Source organism: Sturnus vulgaris, chromosome 26 (assembly GCF_052056855.1).
Source record: "Sturnus vulgaris isolate bStuVul1 chromosome 26, bStuVul1.hap1, whole genome shotgun sequence".
Taxonomy (NCBI): Eukaryota; Metazoa; Chordata; class Aves; order Passeriformes; family Sturnidae; genus Sturnus; species Sturnus vulgaris.
In genome coordinates, this window is record NC_142268.1 from 5442516 (window position 1) to 5454561 (window position 12046).

The following is a 12046-nucleotide window of genomic DNA, read 5'->3' on the forward strand; positions in this document are numbered from 1 at the left end:
CAATATTCTAAGTGATATTTCCAAAGGGAAATAAAAGAGGAAAACTCTAGCCACATAACCATCGGGTTTGTGTATTTATAAAAATGAATAGTGCAGAATTTAATTTTATGAAAAAATATTTCTTCTCAAATGTTTCTCATAAAGTTATGTATGGGTATTATTTTTTTCTATTCCTATGTTCTCTTACATTTTGATTGGTTTATCACTCTGAAATCAAGTTTTAAATTTTAGTTAAATTAACCAATACTTTTCCCCCTTCAAGAATGAGAAATCTCTACCCAGTGCAGAAAAAGAAATGAAACAAGGAAATCTGCACTTAAAATGTCTTTTGGGGGTGGTGCTGCTAAGTGTGTGACATGTCTTGATGTGTCAGGATGGGGTTCTCATGATAAAAAGCTCTTCATTTCTAAACAGTTTTCATAAGCTGGTTTCTGTTCCCATTCTGTTTCTTAGTAGTGGTACCACAGGGAAAGAACCAGGACACACAACCATTAAACCTCACGTTTATTTTTTCCATGCCCTCAGTAAAAGGATTTTCCTGGGAAGCAGAATGAAGTGAATGGTCTTTGAAATCCTTTCATGTAAAGTTCTCCTCATTGTGTTGTTTGCAACTAGAAATTTTCTTGACAATGGAAATAATTCCATATCCCATGCACAGCATTTTCCAGCATTCCAACCTGAAATCTAGCAAACAAGCTAAATACTGTGAAGACATTTAAATCCTTCTGGTGCACCACAATGTTTCCCTGATTGTTCTATTAAATTTTGAGTATTATATTGCTTTAGTGCAGTGTTCATTTCATCTGCACAGTGTGACTGTGTGTGCAGCAAACATGAGAGACAAGATGGTCCCAATGGCCCCTGTGAGTTTGGTTGCCAGAGATCACATCTATAGTGACTTATCTTCTCACTTTAATATGTTTGCTCCCAGCCCCTTCAGCAGGAGTGCAGAAACTACTGCTCCTAATTTTTTACTTATTTGCCCACTGATAGATTGTGTTGGTTTCTTCTTTTATTGCAGTCCTATTGCAGTCCTCCTCCCCTTATTACTTTTGGGCTTTGATTATGCAGTTTTCCATCTCCATTCACACAAAGATACATGCAGATCCTCTTTATCCAATGAGCTATTAGAAGGATGTCAATCTCTCACTCAGCTCTTTCACAGGGATGTACAGGTTCTGGGTTTAGTCCTCATATGGACCATTCACTTCAGAGCTGGACTAGATGATCCTTTTGGGTACCTTCCAACTCAGACCAGTCTGTAGTCAGCCAAGTCATCATTATTGATGCTCAGCAGGAAACCTAAAACATATTTCAGTCATTGTTGCTCAGTCTGGAGAGATCCATGGGACAGCAGATGCTAGGAATGAAAGGATACACTCTAAACAAAACCAACTTTAGAGAAATCTCATTTCTAGAGAAATTATAATTTTATCATTTTAGAATCCTATGTTCTTTCATTTATTTGCCATCGGACACATGAACTGCTGACATGTGCTGTTAATGTTGAAGCTACTTAGTGTTATAGATGGGCGATGCAACAGTTGGCTCTTGCAATTAAGGGATGAATATTACGTGTATGTTAAGAGAAGTTTTACTGATGTGTAGTTATGCTACTGTGATCTGCTCTCCTCATAGTCCCCTTTCCCCTCCCTCTTGTATTGTTGCCACTGGATGCCCTTGGCAGTCAGGGCGCTTGGGATGGCAATACCTCCAATCAAGGTGCAAGAAAGGAGTCTCCAGCAATGCTCGGTGAAGAAGAGTTGAGTGGCAGACCTGGGGAGGGGCCAGGGTTGCCTGATGCAACACCAGGAGTATGAAAGTTGGAGCAGCCATTTTGTAGATGAGCACGTGGCAGAGGGTGACATGCTCCCAGTGCCACATCTCTTTCCTTATTCAGTCCTTCGTTGTATTGGTTAGGGTTTAATAAATCTTTGAAAATTTTCAAGTGAGAGTTGTTTTGCACATTAGTGACAGAAGTCACAATTGAATGACAGATGACTGTGTCGAGCAGCATGGCAAAATTCAGACTAAAGCAAAATAAGTTCTCAGTTTTTCCTGTTTTTTTTGTCTTTTCAAGATGGCAAAAGTGTCACTTGTGGGCTTAAATAAGAAGTTCAGCACAAGGACCTCTGTCCAGTTTTGGTCTCTGCTGTGGATGTGTGATGTTGGATAATCCCTGCCCATTCCTGTGCGGCAGTTAGGCTATTCTAACACAGAGATTATCAGGATGATAAATACAGGATGAACAGGAAGGTCTATGGATGTCTGACTTAGGAAATTAGTAGGGTTTTTTGGGAATACTCCCTTTACAGTTTCTGTGTGCATGGGCCAGTGCTGGTTAACAGATCATCCCCGTGGCTTCAGTATGGGAACTGCCAAGTTCTGGTGATGTGGGAAATTCAGTGTTGCAGGTATGAACCACCCCACTCCAGGCAGCAATTTCCATTTTGTCCTGCTGCTGGAGGGGATGGGAGCTGTGCAGCAGATTGCAGGAATGTCTCGTGACTGGGGAGAGGCAGGAACTAGGGCATCACTGGTCCAGTTCTCAACGCAGGTTGGAGCTAGGGGTGGAAATTGCTTAATTCCAAAGCTCAGTGAGAGCAGCAAACCAGCTCTTCAGGCTGAGCCGTTCCCGTCTCTCAGCCTGTGCCTTTAAGCTCGGCCGCGATCTCCCCCAGTGCCTCTCACCGCCCCCCCGGCGGGCTCGGCCGGCTGAGCTGCCGGGACGGCACCTGGCACCGACGGGAAAAGCAAAGCAGGTAAGTCCCTGCTCCTTCTTAGGAGCCCTTTTTACTTCCTTCAATGTGCTGGGCTTTCTTGGCTCGGATGGCAAGAGAAAAACCTGCACCTTTCCCGACAGGGGCACCCAGCCCGGGATGCTCCTCACCCCACGGTCCCACCGCCCATCCCTCCTGCCTGCCTGGGTTCGGGCAGCCCTCCTCCTCCTTCTCCTCCTCCTCCTCCTCCTCCTGCTCTTTTTTCACCTCCTCCTCCTTCTTCACCTTCTTCTTTCTTGCTTATCCATCAGGGTCAGAAAGGTTTGCTGCCTGCACCTGCAGATTTTCTGACAAGCTGGAGTTTGAAACTGCTTCTCTACGCTGGATTTTCCCCCATGCTTGGGGAAATCCCTAGTGCTTTGCTGGCTCTGAGGAAATGGCCTGTTTCTGAATTTATTGTTTGTGGGGAAAACAGCTCAACTCACCTTTTATTGAAAGTAATAGATGGAAAAAACTTCTGTACTTCCTTTTAGTTACTGATGGCTAAGTAGTTTTCCTTATGTAATGCTGGATTGCTTTTTAGCACTTTTTGATTCCATGCAACTCTAACATGATTCAGGGGAGGTTGGGAGCACTTTGCAGGAACGGGTGGGTGGTGCTGGACCAAAGAAACCTACTGGCTACAGAAATGGGCTCCCCATCGAATGTCTGTGTAAGTTTGACCTTTCTGCCAGTCGTGCCCTGCAGTTGTATTTCTGTAGCACATTTCATCTTTTGCCTGTTAACCAGTGTGTGTCCAACCATAACATGTGGGACCTAATGGATGGGCCTTGGTCAAAAAAGTGACCTCTAGACCCTCTTCTCTTAAAGTACTGGTTAAGAGAAACATCTTAGTTTCTTAAACACTTTGGAAACCAAATGCAGAGGATGGTTGAAAACTATAACAAATTAGGAAATATTCTAGAAAGAAAGCTCAGGGTACTTCACGGAAAACAAAAAGTGCAACTTTGACAATAATGCAGACCTAAATGCTGAAAAAAGCAATATTATCAATGTAGGAAATAAAAGAGTGAAACAGCCATAGCAGTGAGCCACTTCGACATAGGCATGGAACAAACTCTTATAAACAACCTCTGTGGGCTTAAAATAGCTCCATCATTTGAGCTTAAGTAAATGATTCTATAGCTGGACGGTTCTTTGTTTCCATGGTTGAAGGCAAGGGCTTCAGAGTCGCTGCTTCTCACCCGTGTTCCAGCCCTGAGGCCGCCTCGCAAAGAGCTCCGGCACAGCCCGGAGTGCTAAGGGATGAACCTCAGCGAGCTGTCACACAGGGCAACCCCGCCCAGTGCAGGACGGAGCAGTCCGTGGGTCCGGCTGTGTCCTCGGGCTGGCCAAAGCTGGCCATGGGCACACGGCTGCAGCGCTGCAGTCCAGCCCGTGGCTCTGCCCCAGAGTTTCACCCTGGGCCTCTCATTGCCTCAGGAGCTGTGAGTTCACTGGTTGACTGATATCTTTCATCTCTGGCTGGTTTCTCTTCGTGAATTCTTCCTTTGAGGGAGCATGCATTGCAGGTAACTGATTCAGGGTAGCTTGGGGGTTTTGTATCCATGAACGCTAATGCCTACCTGACAATCCGTAGTAACAGCTGAAGTCAGGTAAAAATGTAATTTACACATTGCTTCTAATGTATGTAAGCTGATAAGAAAGACTAAAATGTGATTATTTTAAGTAAAAATATTATTATTATAAAAATATTATGTGATTATTATTAAGCAAAATGAAGACCTCTACTTTAGCCCCTGTTCCTTCAAGAACCTCTGGTCCCAGCATGTCCATCAGCTTCATTGGGGCCAAGATTTCTCCCACACCCTCTGCACTGGGCCAGGAAGTGTTCAAGGGAGGCAAGTGAATGTCAGTGAAAGAAATGCTATGAGTTAAGTATGTGAGTTTTTCTTGGCCATTCATGAGCTGAAAAGTATCAAATTATATAGTGCTCCTATTGTGGAAAGTAACCAGACAAACATGGACTTCCTGGCTTACTGAATACTCCCTATGAGTATTCAGTATTTACTATCTCTACTGGGTTTTCAAGCCAGCACAGTTAGGGGGATAAGGGGGGCAAGGCTGCCTTTATTTTATTGTGTAATCCATGGCTACAAGTTTAAGAAGTAATTGCAGGTACAAATCTGCCCAGTACTTTGTTACCACAGAGAGAGAGCTCAGGGCTGAGTGTCTCCAAGGTGGAAGTGATGTTAGAGCCTTTGTTACCCGTGATAATACGAGCACTGGGGAGCTCAGCTTGTCTGTCATGCCCCAGCTGAGACTGCTGAGCTGGCAGGAAGGGAGAGGATCTTCTTACTTGTAAATTGAGAGACATTTGTAGACCAAGAGGGACAATAAACAAGGCCGGCACAGTGTCATTTGGCTTGCTGGGAGCAGAATTACAGCTGAACCAGATGCGTCTCCATGATGAGTGCTGCAGGTGAGCAGGGACTCAGCATCCTCACTGGTCTGAGTGGCAGGGACTTTCAGATTTGCTCGCTTGCAGGCTGTGCATGGTCTGGAAGCTTGCAATGTCAGAGCTTTTCACTCACCTTAATAACAAGAAGTCTCCTCAGCTCAATCTGCATTCTCTTAGGTGACAAGAGTTTCTTTCTGCTTGAAAGTAGGGTTTAGCCTTTTAAATGTAGCACAACTGCTTCTAAATGGTAACCTACAGAGAGATGGAGACATGGACATGCTGTATACATCCATTACAGAAGCTGGAGGTGGGTTAAAGCAAAAGGAATAGCGACATATAGTGTTGGTTGGTCCAGGGGACCAGTGTTGTGGTAGATGAAACTTGTCACACAAAACAAAAGACCATGTAGCCAAACCTATGTCTGCTGGTCATGGTAAGATTTGTCTTTGATGCTGAGAGCTCTGTCTGTTCTATCTGTTTGACCATCTGCTGCTGTGTCTGCATAGGCTTTTTTTTCATGACATACAATCATCTCATCAGAAGGTTTAAGGAGAAATATGTGGGCTCACCAAGAAGCAACAGTGTGGGATAAATTCCCACACTCCCTTCTCTGGAGCCCCACTCAGAGAGAGTGAGCCATAAGGAGGAACTGGCAAACAGTTCCTGGCCTCTCTAGGCTGGCATGTCCTTGCACTGCACCACCACCCAATAGATACCACTGGTTATAAATCCACTCCCCTATGAAAGTATTCTACCCTTCTCAGTAGCTGTTGCCACAAGTTCTGAGCTTCATTTCAATACAACTAAATTCCCAACTGTAAGGAAAAAATCACTAGGCTTGACCCCATTTTAACACAAATATTTGAGGTTGGCAATTCCCACCACCTTGCTCTGCCGGCAGATCTGTTTGCACACCCACATCTCTTATCTCCTGTGGTCATGCTTCTCATTTCACTTACAGCAAATGAGCAATTTTACAGGCTCATAGTTTGGTGACATGACAGATATATCACCAAAGGTTTGTTGTTTTGGTGGCTGTGATTTTGGATGATGAACCTACCAAGTGAGGCATATTGGAGTCTGCTTTCTGATTTTGGGTTACGTCCTTCTGGAGAAATATTCTGCTTCTGCTGTATTCACCCTCTGAAGTGCCACAAGTCTTATCTTGGTGATAAAATCAATAATCCTTCACTTGCCTTTGGCCACAGGCAAATTACTTGCTGAGGCTGCAGGAAGATCTGATGCTGAGCTTGTAGTCTGCCTTGAGCAAGTGGCATGTTTTTCATACCTGTGCCATGATTTTGCAAAGGCTCTGCCTGGGTGAGGATTTACAGGTTACAATGAGACAGCCTCGGTGTCTGAAGGCTCAGTAGACACTGTATTGCTTTGCTAAGAGCCACACTACCCTGTTATGGGATGAAGCAAATATTCTATTAACACTTGGTTATTCAAATGGTTGTAGCATATTGGCTGCCCTTTATCATCACAGTGTGGGAGAAACCAAGAACATAGAAATGCAGCACAAAGACCCCAAAGCAGCCCAGACTTGCCATCAGGGGCGTTGTGTGGGGGTGGGGGAATGGTTTTCTTGCATTGTATCTTGGGAGACATCAGAGTTTCCTTGCATTTGTTATCTGTAAATTAAGCTGACTTTTGAAAACCTGGGTACCACTGTTTCTTTCCTGTCTTTCCTTCTGGACACCTCAGCTTGTATCCCTGTGGACAAAGGCTGCTGGTAGGGGCTGGCAGACTGGGAATGGGAGAAACTGGAGAAGAGCAGGAGGAAGCAGTGCATTGCAAGACAGGAGCGTAAACATTCTTGTTCTGAAGGGAGACAGACTGGAGAAGGCCAGTCTGGACAAGGCTAGGAAGGCAGAAGGCCTCAGGAGGTGAAAACATGAAGGGGAAGACACGGTGAGGTGAAGGAAGATAAGTACCAAGCAGTGGAAGAAAGAAGTCCAGGGTGTGTGCAGGTGAATGAAGAAGACCAGCTCTTTTGCTGGGCAGCCACCAGCACAATACTGAGATGTCAGCACTGTGCTTCAGACTCAGAAGCTAGGGCATTTTGCAAGAGGACAGTTTCTACCTAAAAACAGGAAGCAGCACAATTTGTGCTGGAGACTGAGCAAGTTCTGCATGTGTGTATGGCATGGGATCACCTGAGCTGGAGAGACACCTGCCACAGTGAGCTTGGGTCTGTGGCCAGTGCACAGACAAACAACCTGAGTGCCTCTCTCATGGCCCTGCCTTGACCCTCTGCTGCTCCTGCAGGTGACATTCCCCCAACACGCTGCACATGCATGTTCTCACACACACGTGTGCATGCACACACACACAGAGATCACACACACATGTGAGATCACACACATGGGATCACACACACACACGAGATCACACACACATGTGAGATCACACACACACGAGAGATAACACACATGAGATCACACACACATGGGATCACACACACACATGAGATCACACACACACATGGGATGACACACACGGGATCACACACACACATGAGATCACACACATGGGATCACACACACACATGGGATCACACACATGGGATCACACACACATGGGATCACACACACATGGGATCACACACATGGGATCACACACACATGGGATCACACACACACATGGGATCACACACATGGGATCACACACACATGGGATCACACACACGTGAGATCACACACACACATGGGATCACACACACACATGGGATCACACACACATGGGATCACACACACACATGGGATCACACACACATGGGATCACACACACATGGGATCACACACACGTGAGATCACACACACACATGGGATCACACACACATGGGATCACACACACATGGGATCACACACACACATGGGATCACACACACACGTGAGATCACACACACACATGGGATCACACACACATGGGATCACACACACGTGAGATCACACACACACATGGGATCACACACACATGGGATCACACACACACATGGGATCACACACACATGGGATCACACACACGTGAGATCACACACACACATGGGATCACACACACACGTGAGATCACACACACACATGAGATCACACACACACATGGGATCACACACACACGTGAGATCACACACACACATGGGATCACACACACACATGGGATCACACACACACATGGGATCACACACACACATGGGATCACACACACATGGGATCACACACACGTGGGATCACACACACATGGGATCACACACACATGAGATCACACACACACATGGGATCACACACACACGTGAGATCACACACACACATGGGATCACACACACATGGGATCACACACACATGGGATCACTCACACATGGGATCACACACACATGAGATCACACACACACATGGGATCACACACACACGTGAGATCACACACACACATGGGATGACACACACATGGGATCACACACACATGGGATCACTCACACATGGGATCACACACACGTGAGATCACACACACACACGGGATCACACACACACATGGGATCACACACACACGGGATCACACACACATGGGATCACACACACATGGGATCACACACACACATGGGATCACACACACATGGGATCACACACACATGGGATCACACACACACATGGGATCACACACACACATGGGATCACACACACACGTGAGATCACACACACACATGGGATCACACACACACATGGGATCACACACACACGTGAGATCACACACACACATGGGATCACACACACACATGGGATCACACACACACACACGTGAGATCACACACACACGTGAGATCACACACACACGTGAGATCACACACACACATGGGATCACACACACACATGGGATCACACACACATGGGATCACACACACATGGGATCACACACACGTGGGATCACACACACGTGGGATCACACACACATGAGATCACACACACACATGGGATCACACACACACGTGAGATCACACACACACATGGGATCACACACACACATGGGATCACACACACATGGGATCACACACACACATGGGATCACACACACATGGGATCACACACACGTGAGATCACACACACACATGGGATCACACACACATGGGATCACACACACATGGGATCACACACACACGTGAGATCACACACACACATGGGATCACACACACACATGTTATCACACACACACATGGGATCACACACATACACACTTGCTACTTGTCTTCCTTGATGAGAAGCGTGGGTGTGTTAATGACAGTTTGGCTAATTAGGCAAAGGATTATTTTTTCAATATCATTTTGTATTTTACAATTTCCTTACTCGAACCAGCTGAGAAATAAAATCCATCCTCCAAGGAAATCCTGTGTAATGACTCAAGGCTGTCCTAGAGCAAAACTCAGACTTCTGTGGAGGAAACAAACCCTGGGCTGCCAAGCAGCAAGAGAGCTGCAAGAGCAAGAGTGCTGGGGGTGGTGGCCATCTCCCAGTACTTTGGCAGATCCTCAGGGACATCCAGAGATGGTGACAGTCTGGAGGACAGCTCTTGCTGACTCTGTGCTGCACAGGAGACATGCCTTCTCTGCTAAAATGTAACAGTGAGAAGATGCCCCACTGGTGTGGGGACTCTCTTAGGTCAGAGTTCCCCACACCCTTCTGTCAGGGGCATTATATTTTATAACCACTCACAATTTATAAGCTGACAAGAAAGCATAAATGTGCTTTTACTTCTCAATATTCCTACTGGAAACTCATGACTGTTAATACTCTCGTAATTTCTGCTCCACTAACAAAATTTACTTTTTTGTCATCTGATTTTATGCCAGAGTGTATAGCTTCTTGCCACAGATCTCCACTATGCATTTATAGATGATCCTTATTATCTTTCAACAAAAAAAATTTGCAATTTCTATTTTGCTCTTGCAAAATGAGCTTTCCATTTACATGCTTTTAAAATTCTTTTTTAAGTCACACCACTGACACCAAAAGAAAATAATCTTTCCATATGCTAAAAGGGAGCCCAAAGACAAGTTTTGATTGTTTTGGGAAGTAGAAAGGTTCCCTCTCTCTAAATAGTCTTCTTTCCAGTTAAAATGCCTCTGCAATACACACTTCTTTCAAGGGTTCCAAGTACCTTTTATTGTAGTATGACTTTTACATGCAACTAAGATTGTATTGTCAAAAAAACAATAAGGCAGAGCCAATTTTGTCTGCAACGTTTATTTTTTTCTCAGATGCATTTGTCCTACCTTTGAGGTCCATTGTAGTCCACTGTTGCACTGGTCAGCACATCTGAACTAGATTTCTGAGTGCCCACATTCAGCACACTGCAAGCGGGACAGAGACTCCAAAACCTACCAAAAGGGGGAAGGAGAGATTCCTCATCTGTATGTATTCAGGCCACAAGGACCACTGGAAATAAGGTTCCCTACTTGTCTCCCCTAGCCAGAGCTGAATTGTAAACAGAGATATTGTTAGCAGAACCCAGGGGCCACAGTGCCAATCTGTGCCAGGCTCAGTTACAGCTGAAAAAGAATATTTGGATGTCTGCTAGAAAAAAAGAGGCATCTTGGACAGACTCTTCCCTCCACTCCCCTTTCTCTCTGTCTGTTGCCTCACAAAGAAGTGACCTTCTAAAATCTCTTATCTGGAACCTTCAGTTTAAAGAGCTGCTGACGCCTCTTGGAAAACACTGAAAAGCTCTTCTGAAACAGGGAACTGCTTTTCCCTGTGTCCCTTTCCTCTTCCTTTCATTGCTGGATGCATTTACATTAGAAAAGGCTGTTGCTCTGCAGCTTCTCTGAAGTCACAGTCTGATTTACAGCAGTAGGGTATCGCTGCTGTGTCAGCCCAACCTCTCACGGCACCGCCTGAGTGGGTACCAAGTGACCAGGTGAGATGTCCCTCAGCAGAACAGACTTTGGAACTGAGGAAGGAAGAGCTGTATGGATTTTATACTCTTGACGCTGTCGATATTAAGACAGAGTAAGTTTGAGAGGTGATTGTGCCTTGCCAAGGCTTTTCTGGTGTCTCTTGTAAATTTGAGACTCCCAACAGTTAGAGGTTGAGTACTCAAAAAACTCACTCTGAAGCTGAGGAGCTCTGGAACCTTGGCCAAGCAGGTTAGACTTCTGTGGATTTCCACTCTGACCACAAAAATTGTCTGAGACAGCTTCATCCTGCCACTTTGAACAGAAGGATTGTGTGTCCTTTCTGCCTATGAATGAGAAATATTAATACAGTAATTTAATACATTTTAGGACCCCAGGAAATCAGTGCCCCTCCTTGTCTCATCAGGCTTGTTGCAGATACTAACTTGTCTAAATGATGTAATAACTGTGAATATTACAGTCTGGTTTAATTCCTAGTGATATGCAATTGTTGATGATGTGCAAATAAAGGCCAAATATACTCTGGCTTGTACTAGCAAGACTGCAGAGAAAAAAAAACAAGACAGATATTCTTTCTGGTTTTGGCATTTTTAATTCACACTTGGAGCACCATATCCCATCTGAGCATCTTCAGTGCATGAAAAGCATTGACACACTGAAACCAGTCTAGCAAAGGCCAGGAAAAGGTGGTGGCAGGAAAGGTGACATGAAGGGGCTTTGCTTCTGGTGCAGGACCACTTGAGGTAAAATACTTGAAGCACCAGTGCCAGTGCTGGCCACAGGGAAGGAGAATCTCCTTCCATCAGGGTAGCAGCAAAGCTGTAATCAGAGGACATATTAATTGCTCTGCATTACTAGGCATTGGGAGCTCTCAGCTAAATGCTGTAGTGGGCTTTGCCACTCACTGTGATTTTATAATTCTTCCAAAATTCCTGCAAAAAATGTGGAATAGCATTGGGCTAG

The 12046-nt window shown here is 45.2% G+C and overlaps 1 long non-coding RNA gene across 1 annotated transcript; it reads right to left on the reverse strand.

Annotated features, from left to right (window-relative positions):
- Window positions 1-4830: 4830 nt before the first annotated feature.
- LOC148221212 (uncharacterized) lies at window positions 4831-7720 on the reverse strand. The gene is made up of 2 exons (XR_015808534.1): window positions 6242-7720; window positions 4831-5433 (listed from the first exon to the last, which is right to left on the reverse strand). It is a non-coding gene; the product is annotated as an uncharacterized LOC148221212 (long non-coding RNA).
- Between the last annotated feature and the right edge of the window lie 4326 nt (window positions 7721-12046).